This window comes from Triticum aestivum, chromosome 1A (assembly GCF_018294505.1).
Source record: "Triticum aestivum cultivar Chinese Spring chromosome 1A, IWGSC CS RefSeq v2.1, whole genome shotgun sequence".
Classification (NCBI taxonomy): domain Eukaryota; kingdom Viridiplantae; phylum Streptophyta; class Magnoliopsida; order Poales; family Poaceae; genus Triticum; species Triticum aestivum.
Window position 1 is genome coordinate 340,945,583 of NC_057794.1, and position 20,587 is coordinate 340,966,169.

Here is a 20,587-nt window from a genome sequence, read left to right on the forward strand (position 1 = left end):
TTGCCCTTTCGGTACATTTGCTTATAGGCGTATGCCTTTTGGTTTATGTAATGCACCTACTACCTTTCAAAGATGCTTGATGGCTATATTTTCTGATTTTTGTGAAAAGATATGTGAGGTATTCATGGATGATTTCTCCGTTTATGGATCCTCTTTTGATGATTGCTTAAGCAACCTTGGTTGAGTTTTGTAGAGATGTGAAGAAACTAACCTTGTCTTGAATTGGGAGAAATGCCACTTTATGGTTAATGAAGGTATTGTCTTGGGGCACAAATTTTCTGAAAGGGGCATTGAAGTTGATAAAGCTAAAGTTGATGCTATTGAAAAGATGTCGTGTCCCAAGGACATCAAAGGTATAAGAAGTTTCCTTGGTCATGCCGGTTTTTATAGGAGGTTCACTAAGCACTTCTCAAAAATTTCTCGGCCTCTGACTAATTTATTACAAAAAGATATACCATTCGTCTTTGATGATGATTGTGTAGAAGCCTTTGAAATACTTAAGAAAGCATTAATCTCTGCACCTATTGTTCAGCCACCTGATTGGAATTTACCTTTTGAAATTATGTGTGATGCTAGTGATTATGTTATAGGTGTTGTTCTAGGGAAAAGAGTTGATAAGAAATTAAATGTTATTCAATATGCTAGTAAAACTCTAGACAATGCTCAAAGAAATTATACCACTACTGAAAAAGAATTTTTAGCAGTTGTATTTGCTTGTGATAAGTTTAGACCTTATATTGTTGATTCTAAAGTAACTATTCACACTGATCATGCTGCTATTAAATATCTTATGGAAAAGAAAGATGCTAAACCTAGGCTTATTAGATGGGTTCTCTTGCTACACGAATTTGATTTGCATATTATTGATAGAAAGGGAGCTGAGAACCCCGTTGCAGACAACTTGTCTAGGTTAGAAAATGTTCTTGATGACCCATTACCTATTGATGATAGCTTTCCTGATGAACAATTAAATGTCATAAATGCTTCTCATACTGCTCCATGGTATGTTGATTATGCTAATTATATTGTTGCTAAATTCATACCACCTAGTTTCACATACCAGCAAAAGAAAAAGGTTTTCTATGATTTAAGACATTACTTCTCGGATGATCCACATCTTTATAAATAAGGAGTAGATGGTGTTATTAGGCTTTGTGTACCTGAGCATGAACAGGAACAGATCCTACGCAAGTGTCACTCCGAGGCTTATGGAGGACACTGTGCTGGAGATAGAACTGCACATAAGGTATTGCAATCCGGGTTTTATTGGCCTACTATCTTCAAGGATGCCCGTAAGTTTGTCTTATCTTGTGATGAATGTCAAAGAATTGGTAATACTAGTAGACGTCAAGAAATGCCTATGAATTATTCACTTGTTATTGAACCATTTGATGTTTGGGGCTTTGATTATATGGGGCCGTTTCCTTCCTCTAATGGATATACACATATTTTAGTTGCTGTTGATTATGTTACTAAGTGGGTAGAAGCTATTCCAACTAGTAGTGCTGATCATAACACCTCCATTAAGATGCTTAAAGAAGTTATTTTTCCGAGGTTTGGAGTCCCTAGATATCTAATGACTGATGGTGGTTCACATTTTATTCATGGTGCTTTCCGTAAAATGCTTGCTAAGTATGATGTTAATCATAGAATTGTGTCTCCTTATCACCCACAGTCTAGTGGTCAAGTAGAATTGAGTAATAGAGAACTCAAATTAATTTTGCAAAAGATTGTTAATAGATCTAGAAAGAATTGGTCCAAGAAACTTGATGATTCATTATGGGCCTATAGAACTGCATATAAAAATCCAATGGGTATGTCTCCGTATAAAATGGTTTATGGAAAAGCATGTCACTTACCTCTCGAACTAGAACATAAGGCTTATTGGGCTATTAAAGAGCTCAATTATGATTTCAAACTTGCCGGTAAGAAAAGGTTATTTGACATTAGCTCACTTGATGAATGGAGAACCCAAGCCTATGAAAATGCCAAATTGTTTAAAGAAAAAGTTAAAAGATGGCATGACAAAAGAATACAAAAGCATGAGTTTAATGTAGGTGATTATGTATTGCTATACAACTCTCGTTTAAGATTTTTTGCAGGAAAGCTTCTTTCTAAATGGGAAGGTCCTTACGTTATCGAGGAGGTCTATCGTTACGGTGCCATAAAAATCAACAACTTTGAAGGCACAAATCCGAAGGTGGTGAACGGTCAAAGAATCAAACATTATATCTCAGGTAATCCTATAAATGTTGAAACCAATGTTATTGAAACCGTAACCCCGGAGGAATACATAAGGGACACTTTCCAGAATGTTTCAGACTCCGAAAAGGAATAGGTATGTGGTACGGTAAGTAAACCGACTCCAAAACAGTTCTAATGGCAATTTTTATCTGTTTTGGAATATTTAGAAAAAATAGAAAAATAAGAAGCAGTTCGGGAAGGACACGAGGGCTCCACGAGGGTGGAGGGCGCACCCTACCCCCCTGGGCGCGCCCCCTACCTCGTGGGCACCTCGTGCGCTCTCTGGACTCCGTTTTCTTGCACGTTACGTATTTTGGTCGGTAAATATTCAGTATATAATCTCCCGGAGGTTTTGACTCCTGTATCACGCAAATATCTCTCGTCTTTGTTTCGAGCTATTTTTCTGACAGATCTAGGTCGTCATGTCGTCTTCAAGTGCCCCCAAGGACATGTTTTCGAGAAGGTCATCAACCCCTACCTCGCAGAAGTGCTCCAACACCCTCAAACCATTGAGATGCATGAGGGGGTGCTGCACATCCGCAGTGTTGAGGGACCAAGGAGGACCGGAAGCGTGGAGACAAGGCTCGAGGCAATGGAGCAACAAGTTTTCAGGTGCCAGGAGATGGTGGAGAGTGGACTTGACTCCAATCACATTATGATCACGGAGTTTACCAACAACCACAAGCTTGATGCCAAGAACATTGGGGAGACCATCTTCAAGCTTCACGAGAAGATCGAGCACCTCCAAGCCCAAATCTATGACCTACAAAACCAAAACTGTGAGTATGAATATAGATTCAAGAGGATGAGTTTGGCTGCATATTTGAGGATCCAGGAGACTCGTTCATCCTTCTATGATGGCAAGCCTATGCCTTGGAAGAAGGACGACAAGCCTACATCATCAACAACTCCACCCTCTCCACCAACAAAGAAGAATTGAGTATCTGGTATGGGCACTCCCCTTGGCAACTGCCAAGCTTGGGGGAGGTGCCCGGGTATCGTATCACCATCACTTCTATCTTTACCATTTTTCTTAGTTCGATCCTTTTGGTAATATCTTGATCTAGTAGCATAAAGTTTTAGTATGATCTAGTTGTGAGTTTTGCTTTATGATCCTTCTATGTAATCGAGTCCGTGAGCTATATATAATAAAGATTAGTGTTGAGTCAAGGGCTTGATTATTTCGCCATAATCTTGAGTGAATAAAAGAAAATAGAAAGAAATAAAAATAAACAAAGAGATCATATGGATCTTATGGAGAGTAATGAGCTCACATAGAAAGAGTATGATGAATAAAAATTGTTGAGAGTTGACAAACATAGTTTTGGTCATCGTTGCAATTAATAGGAAGTAATAAACAAAGAGAGGTCTTCACATATAAATACACTATCTTGGACATCTTTTATGATTGTGAGCACTCATTAAAATATGACATTCTAAAGAGTTGATGTTGGACAAGGAAGACAACATAATGGGTTATGTTTTCTTACATCTGAGATAAATCATATTGTCATGGATCATCCAACATGATTGAGCTTGCCTTTCCCCCTCATGCTAGCCAAATTCTTTGCACCAAGTAGAGATACTACTTGTGCTTCCAAACACCCTTAAACCAGTTTTGCCATGAGAGTCCACCATACCTACCTATGGATTGAGTAAGATCCCTCAAGTAAGTTGTCATCGGTGCAAGCAATAAAAATTGCCCTCTAAATATGTATGACTTATTAGTGTGGGAGAAAATAAGCTTTATACGATCGTGTGATATGAAAGAAATAAAAGTGACGGACTACATAATAAAGGTCCATATCACAAGTGGCAATATAAAGTGACGTTCTTTCGCATTAGATTTTGTGCATCCAACCATAAAAGCGCATTACAACCTCTGCTTCCCTCTGCGAAGGGCCTATCTTTTACTTTTATCTCCCAACTTACATAAGAGTCATGGTGATCTTCACCCTTCCTTTTTACATTTTATCTTTTGGCAAGCACAACATGTTGGAAAGATCCTGGTATATATGGCTAATTGGATGTGAGTTTTCATGAACTATTATTGTTGACATTATCCTAGAGGTAAAACGTTGGGAGGCAAAACTGCAAGCCCCTATCTTTCTCTGTGTCTGATTAAAACTCCATACCCATAAGTATTGCATGAGTGTTAGCAATTGTGAAAGACTATATGATAGTTGAGTATGTGGACTTGCTGAAAAGCTCTTATATTGACTCTTTCCTATGTTATGATAAATTGCAATTGCTCCAATGACTGAGATTATATTTTGTTAGTTTTCAATGAAGTTTATGATTCATACTTGAAATTGTGATTGAATTGTTACTCTAGAATAAGAGATCATATGACAAGAATTATATAAGTTGTTGTTCTAAGAATGATCATGATGCCCTCATGTCCATATTTTATTTCTATCGACACCTCTATCTCTAAAAATGTGGACATATTTTTCGATTCTGGCTTTCGCTTGAGGACAAGCGAGGTCTAAGCTTGGAGGAGTTGATACGTCCATTTTGCATCATGCTTTTATATCGATATTTATTGCATTACGGGATGTTATTACACATTATGTCACAATACTTATGCCAATTCTCTCTTATTTTACAAGGTTTACATAAAGAGGGAGAATGTCGGCAGCTGGGATTCTGGGCTGGAAAAGGAGCAAATATTAGAGACCTATTCTACATAGCTCCAAAAGTCCTGAAACTTCATGGAAGTCATTTTCAAAATATATAATAAATACTGAGCGCAAGAAGTTCCAGAGGGGGGCACACCTTGGCCATGAGGGTGGGGGCGCGCCCCCTGCCTCATGGGCCCCCAGGTGGCCCTTCGATGCCCATCTTCTACTATATGGAGTCTTTCGATGAGAAAAAAATCATAAGCAAGGTTTCGGGACGAGACTCCGCCGCCACGAGGCAGAAACTTGGAGGAACCAATCTAGGGCTTTGGCGGAGCTGTTCTGCCGGGGAAACTTCCCTCCGGGAGGGGGAAATCATTGCCATCGTCATCACCAATGATCCTCTCATCGGGAGGGGGTCAATCTCCATCAACATCTTCACCAGCACCATCTCCTCTCAAACCCTAGTTCATCTCTTGTATCCAATTCTTGTCTCTAAGTCTGGGATTGGTACCTGTGGGTTGCTAGTAGTGTTGGTTACTCCTTGTAGTTGATGCTAGTTGGTTTATTTGGTGGAAGATCATATGATCAGATCCTATATGCATATTAATACCCCTCTGATTATGAACATGAATATATTGTGTGAGTAGTTATGTTTGTTCCTGAGGACATGGGAGAAGTCTTGCTATTAGTAGTCATGTGAATTTGGTATTCGTTCGATATTTTGATGAGATGTATGTTATCTCTCCTCTAGTGGTGTTATGTGAACGTCGACTACATGACACTTCACCATTATTTGGGCCTATAGGAAGGCATTGGGAAGTAATAAGTAGATGATGGGTTTCTAGAGTGACAGAAGCTTAAACCCTAGTTTATGCGTTGCTCCGTAAGGGGCTGATTTGGATCCATATGTTTCATGCTATGGTTAGGTTTGCCTTAATACTTTTGTTGTAGTTGCGGATGCTTGCAATAGAGGTTAATCATAAGTGGGATGCTTGTCCAAGTAAGGACAGCACCCAAGCACCGGTCCACCCACATATCAGATTATCAAAGTACCGAACGCGAGTCATATGATCGTGATGAAACCTAGCTTGACGATATTTCCCATGTGTCCTTGGGAGCGCTTTTCTCTATATAAGAATTTGTCCAGGCTTGTCCTTTGCTACAAAAAGGATTGGGACACCTTGCTGCACTTTATTTACTTTTGTTACTTGTTACTCGTTACAAATTATCTTATCACAAAACTACCTGTTACCTATAATTTCAGTGCTTGCAGAGAATACCTTGCTGAAAACCGCTTATCATTTCCTTCTGCTCCTCGTTGGGTTCGACACTCTTACTTATCGAAAGGACTACGATAGATCCCCTATACTTGTGGGTCATCACTATACGTCTCTCGGGCTTGGTCTTCGGGAGGTGGTGTAGATAGAACTCCAAGGACGAAGGCTTCCGACGATGTAGTTGGAGCTGATGGAGTGGGTGCTGGAGGTGGCACTGGAGCTGTAGCTGCTGGTGCTGACACTGAAGCTGTGGCATTTGAGACTGGCACTGCATCAGACCTTGGACCTCGTAGCACACAGTGAAAAGCATCAGTGGTTGCTTTTCCTTTCCTCTCCTATGCTTCCTCCTGAAGCTGCTCAACTGCAGTCTGAATCTCAGTCACCTTCAGATCAAGATCATAGAATTTTGTCTCCACAATCCTCTCTAGGTTCTCCTGATTCTGAGTCAGGGTGGCCAAGCCCTTCTCAATCCTTAGTGTAGCTTGAATCCGATAGCCTAACGGATCTTGCTTGCTCTTCAGGAAGACTCGAGATGCCTCTTCTACACTTGGCATCCGGGCAGCTTTCTCAGCCTTTGCCTTGGCTCTCTTCTCCTGGACTTGAGCTGATGATGGTTCTTCCTCATTCATCACTACTGTGTTGTCTTCAAATTCAGGATTTAAGGGTAGATGCTCCTTGTCTAGCAAGTAATTCCATGTGCCCATCTTAGAGTTGATGAGCTCCTGAATATGTGGAGCATACCCATAACTCCTCTTTTGATCAGCAGTAGTCCTTTTGATAGTTTCGACAATCAGGCTCATAACTTTGAACTTCTGGGGAACATAAAAAAATTGCAGCATGTTGATGGAGTGTCCTCTGATCATCTTGTGATCTCCTAACTTGGGTAGCAATGTGTGCCTTAAGATCCAGTTGATAGTAGGAAGACCAGACAACAGGAAATGTACAGATCCAAGCTTGTGTGTCTCCAAAGCTTTATCAGGGATCTCTTTGTACATGTTTGCCATGGAGTTGTGGTCTTTCTTCTTGGTGGCATACACATCCATGTCATCTTCATATTCCTCTGGGGCATTGATTAGCTTGGCCCATTCATCAACTGTGGACTGGTACCTGGTACCCTCAGACATCCAAAATATCTTTCCATCTGGATAGAAGTGGGCAGTGGAGTAGAACTGCATGATCAACTCATCATTCCATTTGGTGAGCTTTTGTCCAGCGAATTCATCTACTCCACAGGCCTTAAAGCTGTCATACACTCCTGGGAAGTGATCTTCATTTTCCTGGATGAATTCCCAATCAACCCATTTCATGTCACATACAATGGGCTTCTTGTCGAGCAGAATGGTTTCATAGAAATCTTGTTGTTCCTTTGTATGGAACCTGTAGTCAATTGCAGTCCTCCTCCTAACAGCATAGGGATCAGACTATCTCCATAACATCAACCTGCATCTTTCCTGATGTGCATGTCCTCAGCGACTGGATGAGCATCATTGTGGTCAGGAATTTTGGGCTTCAATTTCCTCAAAACATGAGAATCATCTTTTTCTTCTTCAGCTTCAGGCACTGGGGCCTTGTTCTTTTCCTCAACAGGTATACTCCTAGTGTTTCTCTTGGGATTTGAGGGTTTTTGAGCAGCAGCCTTGGGAGCAGATTTGGGCTTAGATGGAGCAGCCCCTAATTTGATAGCATCTCCCATGAGCTTCTGAGACTTGGGTGCTGGTGCAACATCCTCTTCCTCCTCCTCTTCTTCTGAATCTCTCATAATGGAGGATCTACCAAGTACTCTAGAAGTGGTCTTCTTGACCCTTTCTTTTCTCTTCTTTCCTTCTCCAGCAGCCTCTCCAGTTGGCTTGGAGGTTTCAGCAGTTGAGGCTCTAACTTTTAAGGTTGGCACCCTCTTGGCAGGGGCCTTCTTATGCAAGCCAGGCTTAGTTGTGGCAGCTGACACATATTCTTTCTTCAACACCTTCTTCTTGGAGCTGACTTCCTCCTCAACAGCCACATAATCCTCATCTTCAGAATCTGAGGTCTTCTTCTTCCTTGTTCTGGTGGTTGGATTGGGCAAGTTCCTTGGTGTGCTCCTGATGCCCTCATCAAAAGTGCTAGAGGGACTAGTGCCCTCACTCAAATGCACTTGTTCCTCAGACCTGTTCTGGCTGTCGCTCTGGTCAGACATCTCTGCAAACTTACTGACAGCAGACCCTGTGAATAGATATAGATGAGGTAGAGTGGATGAGCATCACAAAGTGCAGAGTTTTTGCAAAACAGATGACTTAAAAACTTAGTTTTAGTTCTTCACAGAAAGCATTTCGGAGCTACCGATTTGTAAACTCCGTGATACCGAAGCAGTTTTTGGAACCTAAACTAGTGAACTCGGTCAGACCAAGTCACAGTTCCATGGCACCGAGACTGCTAGGGTTTCACAAAGAATCGAACTTGGTCACACTGAGTTGCAGTTTTCGGTCAGACCGAAAGTGCAACTGCAATGGCCTAAGCCAAATCGGTGAGACTGATTTCTACAATTCGGTCGGTCCGAGATGAGTCCGGCGGAGACCTAACCCTAAATTTTCAAATCAAACCTAACCTAAGGGATGTTTTCAGTGGATAGATTGATTGCATACGTGGTCATGATCATGGCAAAGTAATGTGCTATGAATCGGATTTAAAGGAATAGCACAAAGGATCGAACTCATACCCTAATTCGGCGGAGTTCGCTACGGCGACAACGGAGGGGCAGAAATCCATTGACGGCGATAGAAACCAGCAGTGGGAGGTCGCTGGTGACGAGAGGACGATCCAGAGACCCGAGACGGCAGAGCAGGACACGCACGGGCTGAGAGGTTTTGAAGGAATTTCCAAAATCTCGCCCATGGGTATATATATCCCAACCATGTCGGTGTGGCCAAGTGGAACAACTCGGTGGCACCGAGATGCAGAATCGCAAGCGGTTGCTGCAACTCGGTGTGACCAAAAAGTTCTAATTGGTTGCACCGAGATTGAAAACCTAGATCAACTTAGTGATCTCGGTGTGACCGAAATGGATGACTTGGTCATACCGAAATGCACAAAGAGGTTTTGGAAGTTTAAGTCTATGACGAATCGGGGACTCCAAGTGCTCCTCACACAGAGTGGTTCGAATCTGACTTGATCAAACTTGGTGATGTAGCATGAATAGAGTTTGAGACGAGAAAAGCATAGATAGCTAGAGGGAGTTATTAGGCATTATTGTCCATCCATTTGGCAGAAGAGAAAAAGCCAAACAATCAAAGCAACAGGTGTCCTCGAATGAGTAAAATATGCAACCAACATGCTCACAAATAAGATGGCAAATGAAATATGTGACAAAGCATGCACAATCACTCTAGCATCTATCAAGCAATTTGGCGATGACTAGGTCATCTATATATGAGTATATTGACTTAGGAGTCAAATGAGAACATTTGATCGTAGGTCATACTCATCGTTTAAGCACAAGTGGGGTTGCCACTTTTACATAAAGCATTGTTGTGTTCACGCCATTTGAGTTGCTTTAGCTCAATTGATTAGAGTAAAGCTCCCCCTAGATGTGATATCCCCCCTAAGAGGGGTGAACTAACCTTGGGTTTTGTCGATGATGACTTCATGTAGGTGTTGAAAATGTAGATGCTCAATGTTGATGTAGTGCTTTTGGAGCAATCCTTTGGAGTGAGTTGCACTTTCAATACCTACACGGGTTAGTCCCACAAGGAACAAACAAGGATATCCATAGACATAGAGTGATGTTCACATAGGATGATGTCCATGAAAGCATTAGGTTACCTTGTCCCTTGTCTTACCAACAAGAGGGTTTGTGACTCCTTGAACTAGTGCAACATATGGAAGTTGTTTGCACTTGTCCTCGCCAAAATGATATGAGTGAAGTATATCGGCGGAGTCACCCTCAAGAACTCTCTAGTTCTTCTTCTTCGGGATCCACACCATCTTGATGGCAATCCTAGGAGTTGTAGTCGTACTTGATGAAGTAGAACTTGATGTAGTCTTGGGAACCCACTTGATCAAGGCTTTGGGAGCTGCCTCAAATGCATCAGTCTCCTCTTGAAGCTTGTCCTTCCCTTTTTCTTGTGGTCTTGTGGTGGAAGATCATTTTGAGCTTGTGTTCCTTGGAAAGAAGTAGGATCATACTTCTTTTGTTGAGGAACAAATTTTGTCTTGGGGTATTGATCTTATTCCCACTCAACTCCATTGGCATTGAACTTTCGTTCAAAACCAACACCTTGATTCTTCCGGTGTCTTCCATGCTTGCGTACAATTTCCTCAAATTGCTTACTTCCGGCAAGCCTCTTGTAAACACCTTTCTCTATAATTCCCTTCAATAAGCTATTTTCTTGCTCAAATGTAACTTGGCTAAGAGAATCATTAGTGGGATCAAGAGAACTACTAGAAGCAACATCATTGGGTTTAGCATGATTATTGTTACTACTAGAAGAAGAATATTTCTTATTCTAGTTGCTGGATTTAACTTGTGGCATGTAAGTAGACAAGAGTAAATGCTTGGTAATGTAAGAAGAACTTTTCTTGCGAAGATCATCATTGATCGCTTTTAAGAACCCATGCTCTTGCTCAAGGTTGAGGTTTTCGAAGCGTAATTTCTCATGAGTCTTTAAAAGTTCTCGATGATTTTCCAAGGTAGTTTCATGAGCTAACTTAAGAGTGTTTAACTCTTTAGTTAGACACTCAATCTCCTTCTCATCGTCATTCGTTTTGTCTTGATTAGCATGATTAATAGCAAGTTCATCATAGTTTTCATCACTAGAATTGTCAACAAGTAAATCATCATCACCTAGCAAGTCATCTTCATCACTATTGAAATCAACATACTCGGGGTGTGATACCTTTGGGCCTTTAGCCATGAAGCATCTTCCAATTCCTTCATTTGGTGACTCAAATATGTCATAGGAGTTGGTTGACACAAGTGTTAGACCGACAACACCTTCATCTTGAGTATATTCGGAGTCGGAGTGATAACTTCTCTCGGAGTGATCGTTGGAGTCGGAGCCGGATAACCATTCACCAAGGTGAGCTTGATGTCTTCGTTTTGTGTAGCTCCTTGATGATTTGTCATTCCTTTCCAAATCCTTGCTTCTCCATGATGTTCTTCATTCATAACGGTCATATCTACTCCTTCTCTCTCTTGCTGGTGATTCTTCTCTCCTACTCCTTCTTTTGGGAGAATCTTCTCTTCTTTTGTAGGGAGCCGTACACTCATTGGAGTAGTGTCCGGATCTTCCACCATTATAGCAATTGCGTTCACGACTTGAAGATCTTTTGTCATTGTAGGACCTTGACTTGGAACTTCTTTCCTTGCTTCTATTCTTGTAAAACTTGTTGAAGTTCTTCACCATTAGGCTCAATTCTTCATTGAAGTTTTGTTTCTCACTTGATGATGTGGGAGCATCACATGAGGCTTTGTAAGCACCACTTGACTTGTTGTGAAGCTCTTCCTTATCCTTGAGTGACATCTCATGAGCAACAATCCTTCCAATGACTTCCGTTGGCTTGAGATCTTTGTAATTGGGCATCATTTGGATCAATGTGCACACAGTATCATATTTTCCATCCAAGGCTCTTACGATCTTCTTGGTGATGAATCTATCGGTCATCTCTTCACTCCCTAAGCCGGCAATCTCATTTGTGATGAGAGAAAGCCTAGAGTACATTTCAGCGACACCTTCACCATCCTTCATTTTGAACTTGTCAAGTTGACTTTGAAGCACATCCAATTTGGATTCCTTGACGGAGTCGATACCTTCGTGCATATCAATAAAAGTATCCCAAATTTCCTTTGCATTCTCAAGATGGCTGATTTTATTGAACTCTTCGGGGCACAATCCGTTGAAGAGAATATCACAAGCTTGAGCATTGTATTGCATCATCTTCAACTCTTTCGCGCTAGCCTCACGGTTTGGTTCTCTCCCATCAAAGAATTCACCTTGCAAGCCAATACACACGATAGCCCAAACGGCGGGGTTATGTCCAAGAATATGCATTTTCATCTTATGCTTCCAACTAGCAAAATTAGTACCATCAAAGTAAGGACCTCTATGGTGGTAATTTCCCTCACTAGATGCCATACTCTCCTAGGTTGTGAAACCAAGGCTATGATCACCAAAGCTATGGAAATCAAGGCAAATGGAGACCAAAGCTCTGATACCACTTGTAGGATCGAGAGTATGTCTAGAGGGGGGTGATTAGACTACTTGAACAAATAAAAATCTAGCCTTTTCCCAATTTTAAGTCTTGGCAGATTTTAGCAACTTAGCACAAACAAGTAATCAACCTACACATGCAGTTCTATGAGTATAGAAGCGGAATGTAAAACAATTGCATATGAAGGTAAAGGGAGTTTGGAGGGAGCAAACGCAATGTAGACATGTAGATTTTTGGCGTGGTTCCGATAGGTGGTGCTATCGTACATCCACGTTGATGGAGACTTCAACCCACGAAGGGTAACGGTTGCGCGAGTTCACGGAGGGCTCCACTCGCGAAGGGTCCACGAAGAAGAAACCTTGTCTATCCCACCATGGCCATCACCCACGAAGGACTTGCCTCACTAGGGTAGATCTTCATGAAGTAAGCGATCTCCTTGCCCATACAAACTCCTTGGTTCAACTCCACAATCTTGACAGAGGCTCCCAAGTGACACCTAACCAATCTAGGAGACACCACTCTCCAAAAGGTAATAGATGGTGTGTTGATGATGAACTCCTTGCTCTTGTGCTTCAAGTGATAGTCTCCTCAACACTCAACTCTCTATCATAGGATTTGATTTGGTAGAAAGATGATTTGAGTGGAAAGCAACTTGAGGAAGGCTAGAGATCAAGATTTATGTGGTTGGATTGGAATATCTTGACCTCAACACAAGTGTTGGTGGTTCTCTCTCAGAAAATGTATGTTGGAAATGTAGGCATATTCTAATGGCTCTCTCCATGAATGAAGAGTGTGTGGAGGGATATATATAGCCTCCACACAAAATCTAACCGTTACACACAAATTACCAAGCTCGGTGGGACCAAATAATGAAACTCGGTTGGACCGATTTAGTTCAAAATGTGAACGTTAGGATTTTCGGTGGGACCGGTTCCATTAGGGTTAGGGCATAACATAATCTCGGTGAGACAGATTACACAAACTCGGTGGGACCGATTTTGGTAATAGCAAAACAGAGAGTTGGTCAGGCAAACTCGATGGGACCAATTCGCTCATCTCAGTTAGACCGAAACGTTACAAAGGGGAAACAGAGAGTTTGCATTGCAATCTCGGTGGGACCGATCTCTCATCTCGGTTGGACCAAAACGTTACAAAGGGAAACAGAGAGTTTGCAATCCCATCTCGGTGAGACTGAGATCCCTATCGGTGAGATCGGAGTGACTAGGGTTTCTGGCGGTACCTATGTCAAGTGAACTCGGTGGCGTCGGATAGAAGATTTCGGCGGGGCCGAGATTGACTTTTGGTTTGGGACATATGTGGATATGGGAAAGTAGTTGAGGGTTTTTGGAGCATATCACTAAGCATTTTGAGCAAGCAACTCACTAAGCAACACCTCACCCCCTTCTAATAGTATTGGCTTTTCCTATGGACTCAATGTGATCTTGGATCACTAAAAGTAAAATGTAGAGTCTTGTGCTTTGAGCTTGAGCCAATCTTTTGTCCTTAGCATTTTGAGGGGTCCACTTTCTAATCCATGCCATGCCAATCATTGAGCTTTTCCTAAAATATTTATCTTCAAGTAGCATTAGCTCAATGAGCTATATGTTGTAAGGAATTACCAAAACCACCCAGGGATAGTTGCACTTTCGTGGGTGTTGGGCCTCATCGAAGGGCGGGGTCGCGACCGGATCCAGCACCCAGATGAGCGTGGTGAGCTCTGGTGTAGCCGCGGATGGATGGAGCTCCTCGTTAAATTAATTCTCTTGTAATATGTTCGTGTATACTACAGTGTTTGTGGGTACTGTATTGTGAAATTCATTCTTTGATTCTAGGAACAAGTGTTGAAGGTACTATAGTGTTTATCATCGTCCGTTCGTTCCTTGTCGGCTTGTATTGTTGGAGTACTGCTCGCCGGGCGCCGGACACGCCGAACGCAGGACGACGGACAGGCTGCTCGCCGGACTTTTTTTTAATATTTACTAAGTTCTTTCTCGTCTGTGATTTTATGAGGTTGACAACAAAGGTTGTGTTTGGCAGACGGCAAAGGTAGGGCATCTTTGCCGTCTGCTGGTGAACGACAAAGAACATTTAATCTTTGCCGTCTGCCAGTAGACGGCAAAGTGCCCTTCGCCGTAGCTTATTCAGCCAAACCTATTGCCATTTGCTGGCTGACGGCAAAGGCCTTTGCCGTCCGCCAGGAATGACTTTGCTGTCAGCCATGGCAGACGTCAAAGTGCATGATTCCTGTAGTGTTTCCCTGAAAACACAACCAACACAACTATTTAGGTGGTCTCTGGAAGCATCGGTTTGTCCATTATAAAATATATCAAGTATTTCATTTGTCTTGAGAGGATGATCAGGCAAAGCATTAAGTAATTGGAGAAGCCTCCCCCAAGCTTGTGGGAGACTCTCTTCTTCAATTTGCACAAGATTAAATATTTCCTTTAAAGCAGCTTGTTTCTTATGAGCGGGGAAGTATTTTGCAGAGAAGTAATAAATCATATCCTGGGGACTACGCACACAACCAAGAGCAAGATAATTAAACCATAACTTAGCATCACCCTTTAATGAGGAAGGAAACAATTTGATTATATAGTAATAGCGATTTTTTTCCTCATGAGCAAATAGGGTGGCTATATCATTTAATTTAGTAAGATGTGCCATAACAGTTTCAGATTCATAACCATGAAAAGGATCAGATTCAACCGAAGTAATTAACTCGGGACCAACAGAGAATTCCTAATCCTTATCATTAACAAAGATAGGTGAAGTAGTAAAACCAGGATCATATTTCATTCTAGCATTCAAGGATTTTCCTTTCAGCTTAGCTAACAGTTTCTTAAGATCCTCTCTATCATTGCAAGCAAAGAAGTCTCTAGCAGTTTCTTCATCCATAACATAACCCTCAGGAACAATAGGCAATTCATATCTAGGGGGAGAATCATAATCATCATTTTCAATAATATCATCAATTTCAGTAATTTCATTCTCTCTAACCCTAACAAGTTGTTCATCAAGAAATTCACCTAGTGGCGCAGTATCATCAAGCACAGAAGTAGTATCATCATAAGCATCATGCATAATAGAAGTGGCATCATCAATAACATGTGGCATATCAGAATCAATAGCAGGTGTAGGTGTTGCAAGTTTACTCAAAACAGAAGGAGAATCCAGTGCAAAGCTAGATGGCGGTTCCTTACCTCCCCTCATAGTTGAGGGAAAATTCTTAGTTCTTTGATCTTTCAAGTTCCTCATAGCGATCAACAGATATAAATCCCAAGTGACTCAGAGAATAGAGTTATGCTCCCCGGGAACGGCGCCAGAAAAAGGTCTTGATAACCAACAAGTATAGGGGATCTCAACAGTTTCGAGGGTAGAGTATTCAACCCATTATTGATTCGACACAAGGGGAGCCAAGGAATATTCTCGAGTATTAGCAGCTGAGTTGTCAATTCAACCACACCTGAAAGACTTAATATCTACAGCAAAGTATTTAGTAGCAAAGTAGTATGAAAGTAATGGTAACGGTGGCAAAAGTAACAGTAGAAGTTTTGTAGCAATCGGAATAGTGGCAACAAAAAAGTAATGAAGCAAAGATCAATATGTGAAAAGCTCATAGGCAATGGATCAATGATGGATAATTATGTCGGATGGCATTCATCATGCAACAGTTATAACATAGGGTGACACAGAACTAGCTCTAGTTCATCAATATAGTGTAGGCATGTATTTTGAATATAGTCATACGTGCTTATGGAAAAGAACTTGCATGACATCTTTTGTCCTACCCTCCCGTGGCAGCGGGGTCCTATTGGAAACTAAGGCATATTAAGGCCTTCTTTTAATAGAGTATCATACCAAAGCATTAGCACTTAGTGAATACATGAACTCCTCAAACTACGGTCATCATCGGGAGTGGTCCCGACTATTGTCACTCCGGGGTTGCCGGATCATAACACGTAGTAGGTGACTATAACTTGCAATATCGGATCAAGAACACAAATATATTCATGAATACATAATAGGTTCAGATCTGAAATCATGGCACTCGGGCCCTAGTGACAAGCAATAGGCATAGCAAAGTCATAGCAACATCAATCTTAGAACATAGTGGATACTAGGGATCAAACCTAACAAAACTAACTCGATTACATTGTAAATCTCACCCAACCCATCACGGTCCAGCAAGCCTATGATGGAATTACTCAGCACGGTGGTGAGCATCATGAAATTGGTGATGGAGGATGGTTGATGATGACGATGGTGACGGATTCCCCTCTCCGGAGCCCAAAATGGACTCCAGATCTGCCCTCCCGAGGAAGAACAGGACTTGGCTACGGCTCCGTATCGTAAAACGCAATGAATCCTTCTCTCTGATTTTCTTTCTCCCCGAAAGTGAATATATGGAGTTGAGGTCGGTGAAGGTCCAGGGGGGGCATAAGGTTGGAGGGCATGCCCTAGTGGGGTGGGTGCGCCACCCACCCTTGTGGCTAGGGTGTGGGCCCTCTGGTGCTGATTCTTTCGCTAATATTTTTTATTAATTCCAAAACTTGGCTCCGTGAAGTTTTAGGTCATTCCAAGAACTTTTTATTCTGCACAAAAATAACACCATGGCAATTCTGCTGAAAACAGCGTCAGTCTGGGTTAGTTCCATTCAAATCATGCAAGTAAGAGTCCAAAACAAGGGGAAAAGAGTTTGGAAAAGTAGATTCGTTGGATACATATCAGGTCAACCGTCAGGAGTTGGAGCACTACGCGTAGCATCTTGGAAGGAAGCAAGGGCACCTAAAGCCTCATGGGGTCGTCGGGGCCGGTGAGGGCCCACATCGGGCGAGAATGGCACTAGAGTGGAGCGATGCACCGCCGAACAAACTCCCTCACCACCATCGACACCGTCACCCCTGCCTCCTTCAGCTTGTCCAGCCTGGCCAGGACACGCACGAGCCGCCTGTCGACGAGCTCCACATGTCCCCAGCCGAAGCTCGGCTCCGCCGATGCCCGCAGGAGGAGGAGCAGGGGGATGCATTGAAGGAAATATGCCCTGGAGGCAATAATAAAGTTGTTATTTATATTTCCTTATATCATGATAAATGTTTATTATTCATGCTAGAATTGTATTAACCAGAAATTTGATACATGTGTGAATACATAGACAAACAGAGTGTCCCTAGTATGCCTCTACTTGACTAGCTCGTTAACCAAAGATGGTTAAGTTTCCTGACCATAGACATGTGTTGTCATTTGATCAACGGGATCACATCATTAGGAGAATGATGTGATGGACAAGACCCATCCGTTAGCTTAGAATAATGATCGTTAAGTTTTATTGCTATTGCTTTCTTCATGACTTATACATATTCCTTTGACTATGTGATTATGCAACTCCCGAATACCGGAGGAACACGTTGTGTGCTATCAAATGTCACAACGTAACTGGGTGATTATAAAGATGCTCTACAGGTGTCCCAGAAGGTGTTTGTTGGGTTGGCATAGATCGAGATTAGGATTTGTCACTCCATGTATCTGAGAGGTATCTCTGGGCCCTCTCGGTGATGCACATCATGATAAGACTTGCAAGCAATGTGACTAATGAGTTAGTTATGGGATGATGCATTGCAGAATGAGTAAAGAGACTTGCCGGTAACGATATTGAACTAGATATAAGGATACCGACGATCGAATCTCGGGCAAGTAACATACTGATGACAAAGGGAATAGCTTATGTTGTTATGCGATTTGACCGATAACGATCTTTATAGAATATGTAGGAGCCAATATGGGAATCCAGGATCCGCTATTCATTATTGACCAGAGATGTGTCTCAATCATGTCTACATAGTTCTCGAACCCATAGGGTCCGCACGCTTAACGTTCAATGACGATTTGTATTATGAGTTATGTGTTTTTTGTGACCGAAGTTTGTTCGGAGTCCTGGATGAGATCACGGACATGACGAGGAGTCTCGAAATGGTCGAGAGGTAAAGATTGATATATTGTATGAAGGTATTCGGACACCGGAAAGGTTTCGGGACATTTCTGATATTTACCGAGGAATCGAGGGGTTACAGGAACCCCTCAGAAAAGTTATGGGCCTTAATGGGCCATAAGGGAGTAGGAGAGGGCAGCCCGCAGGGTCGCACGTTCCCCCCCCCCCCCAAGGGAGTCCGAATTGTACTAGGGGAGGGGGCGCGACCCCCCTCTTTCCTCTCCCTCTCCCTCTCATTCCCTACTTCCCCCTCTTGGAATAGGAAAGGGAGTCCAACTAGGATTGGGAATCCTAGTTTGACTCCCCTTTGATAACCCACAAGTATAGGGGATTCCAACAGTTTTCGAGGGTAGAGTATTCAACCCATATTTATTGATTCGATACAAGGGGAGCCAAAGAATATTCTCAAGTATTAACGGTTGAGTTGTCAATTCAACCGCACCTGAAAGACTTCATATCCGCAGCAAAGTACATTTAGTAGCAAAGTAATATGGAAGTAACAGTAACGGTGGCAAAAGTAACAGTACTGGTTTTGTAGTGATTGTAACAATGGCAACGGAAAAGTAACTAAACAAAGATCAATGTGTGAAAAGCTCGTAGGCAATGGATCTGTGATGCGTGAATATGTCGGATGCGATTCCTCATGCAATAGTTATAACATAGGGTGTCACAGAACTAGCTCCAGCTCATCAATGTAATGTAGGCATGTATTCCGAATATAGTCATCATATGTTCTTATGGAAAAGAACTTGCATGACATCTTTTGTCCTACCCTCCCGTGGCAGCGTGGTCCTATTGGAAACTAAGGGATATTAAGGCCTCCTTTTAATAGAGTACCAGAACAAAGCATTAACACTTAGTGAATACACGAACTCCTCAAACTACGGTCATCACCGGGAGTGGTCCCTATTATTATCACTTTGGGGTTACCGGATCATAACAAATAGCAGGTTTCTATTGACTTGCAAAATAGGATCAAGAACTCACATATATTCATGAAAACATAATAGGTTCAGATCTGAAATCATGGCACTCGGGCCCTAGTGACAAGCATTAAGCATAGCAAAGTCATAGCAACATCAATCTCACAACATAATGGTTATTAGGGATCAAACCCTAACAAAACTAACTCAATTACATGATAAATCTCATCCAACCCATCACTGTCCAGCAAGCCTACGATGGAATTACTCATGCACGGCGGTGAGCATCACAAAATTGGTGATGGGGGAAGGTTGATGATGATGATGGCGATGGATTCCCCTCTCCGGAGCCCCAAACGGACTCCAGATCAGCCCTCCTGAGAGATATTAGGGCTTGGCGGTGGCTCCGTAACGTAAAACGCGATGAATCCTTCTCTCTAATTTTTTTCACCCCAAACGTGAATATATAGAGTTGGAGTTGAGGTAGGTGGAGCATCAGGGGGGCCACGAGACGGGGGGGTGGGCGCGCCCCCACCCTCGTGGGCAGGGTGTGGGCCCCTGACGTTGATTCTTTCGCCAGTATTTTTTATATATTCCAAAAATATTCTCCATGAAGTTTCAGGTCATTCCGAGAACTTTTGTTTCTATACAAAAATAACACCATGGCAATTCTGCTGAAAACAGCGTCAGTCCGGGTTAGTTCCATTCAAATCATGCAAGTTAGAGTCCAAAACAAGGTCAAAAGTGTTCGGAAAATTAGATACGATGGAGATGTATCAACTCCCCCAAGCTTAAACCTTTGCTTGTCCTCAAGCAATTCAGTTGACAAACTAAAAATGATAAAGAAAAGCTTTTACAAACTCTGTTTGATCTTGTTGTTGTAAATATGTAAAGCCAGCATTCAAGTTTTCAACAAAGATTATGAACTAACCATATTCACAATAAAATTTAGGTCTCATGTTTACTCATATCAATGGCATAATCAACTAGCGAGCAATAATAGTAAATCTCAGATGACAACACTTTCTCAAAACAATCATAATATGATATAACAAGATCGTATGTCGCTAGCCCTTTCTGAGACTGCAAAACATAAATGCAGAGCACCCCTGAAGCTCAAGGACTGACTAAACATTGTAATTCATGGTAAAAGAGATCCATTCACAGTCATACTCAATGTAAACTAATAGTAATGCATGCAAATGATAGCAGTTCTCTCCAACTGGTGATTTTTAATAAGAGGGTGATGACTAAACATAAAAGTAAATAGATAGGCCCTTCGCAGAGGGAAGCGGGGATTTGTAGAGGTGCGAGAGCTCGATTTTTGAAATAGAGATAAATAATATTTTG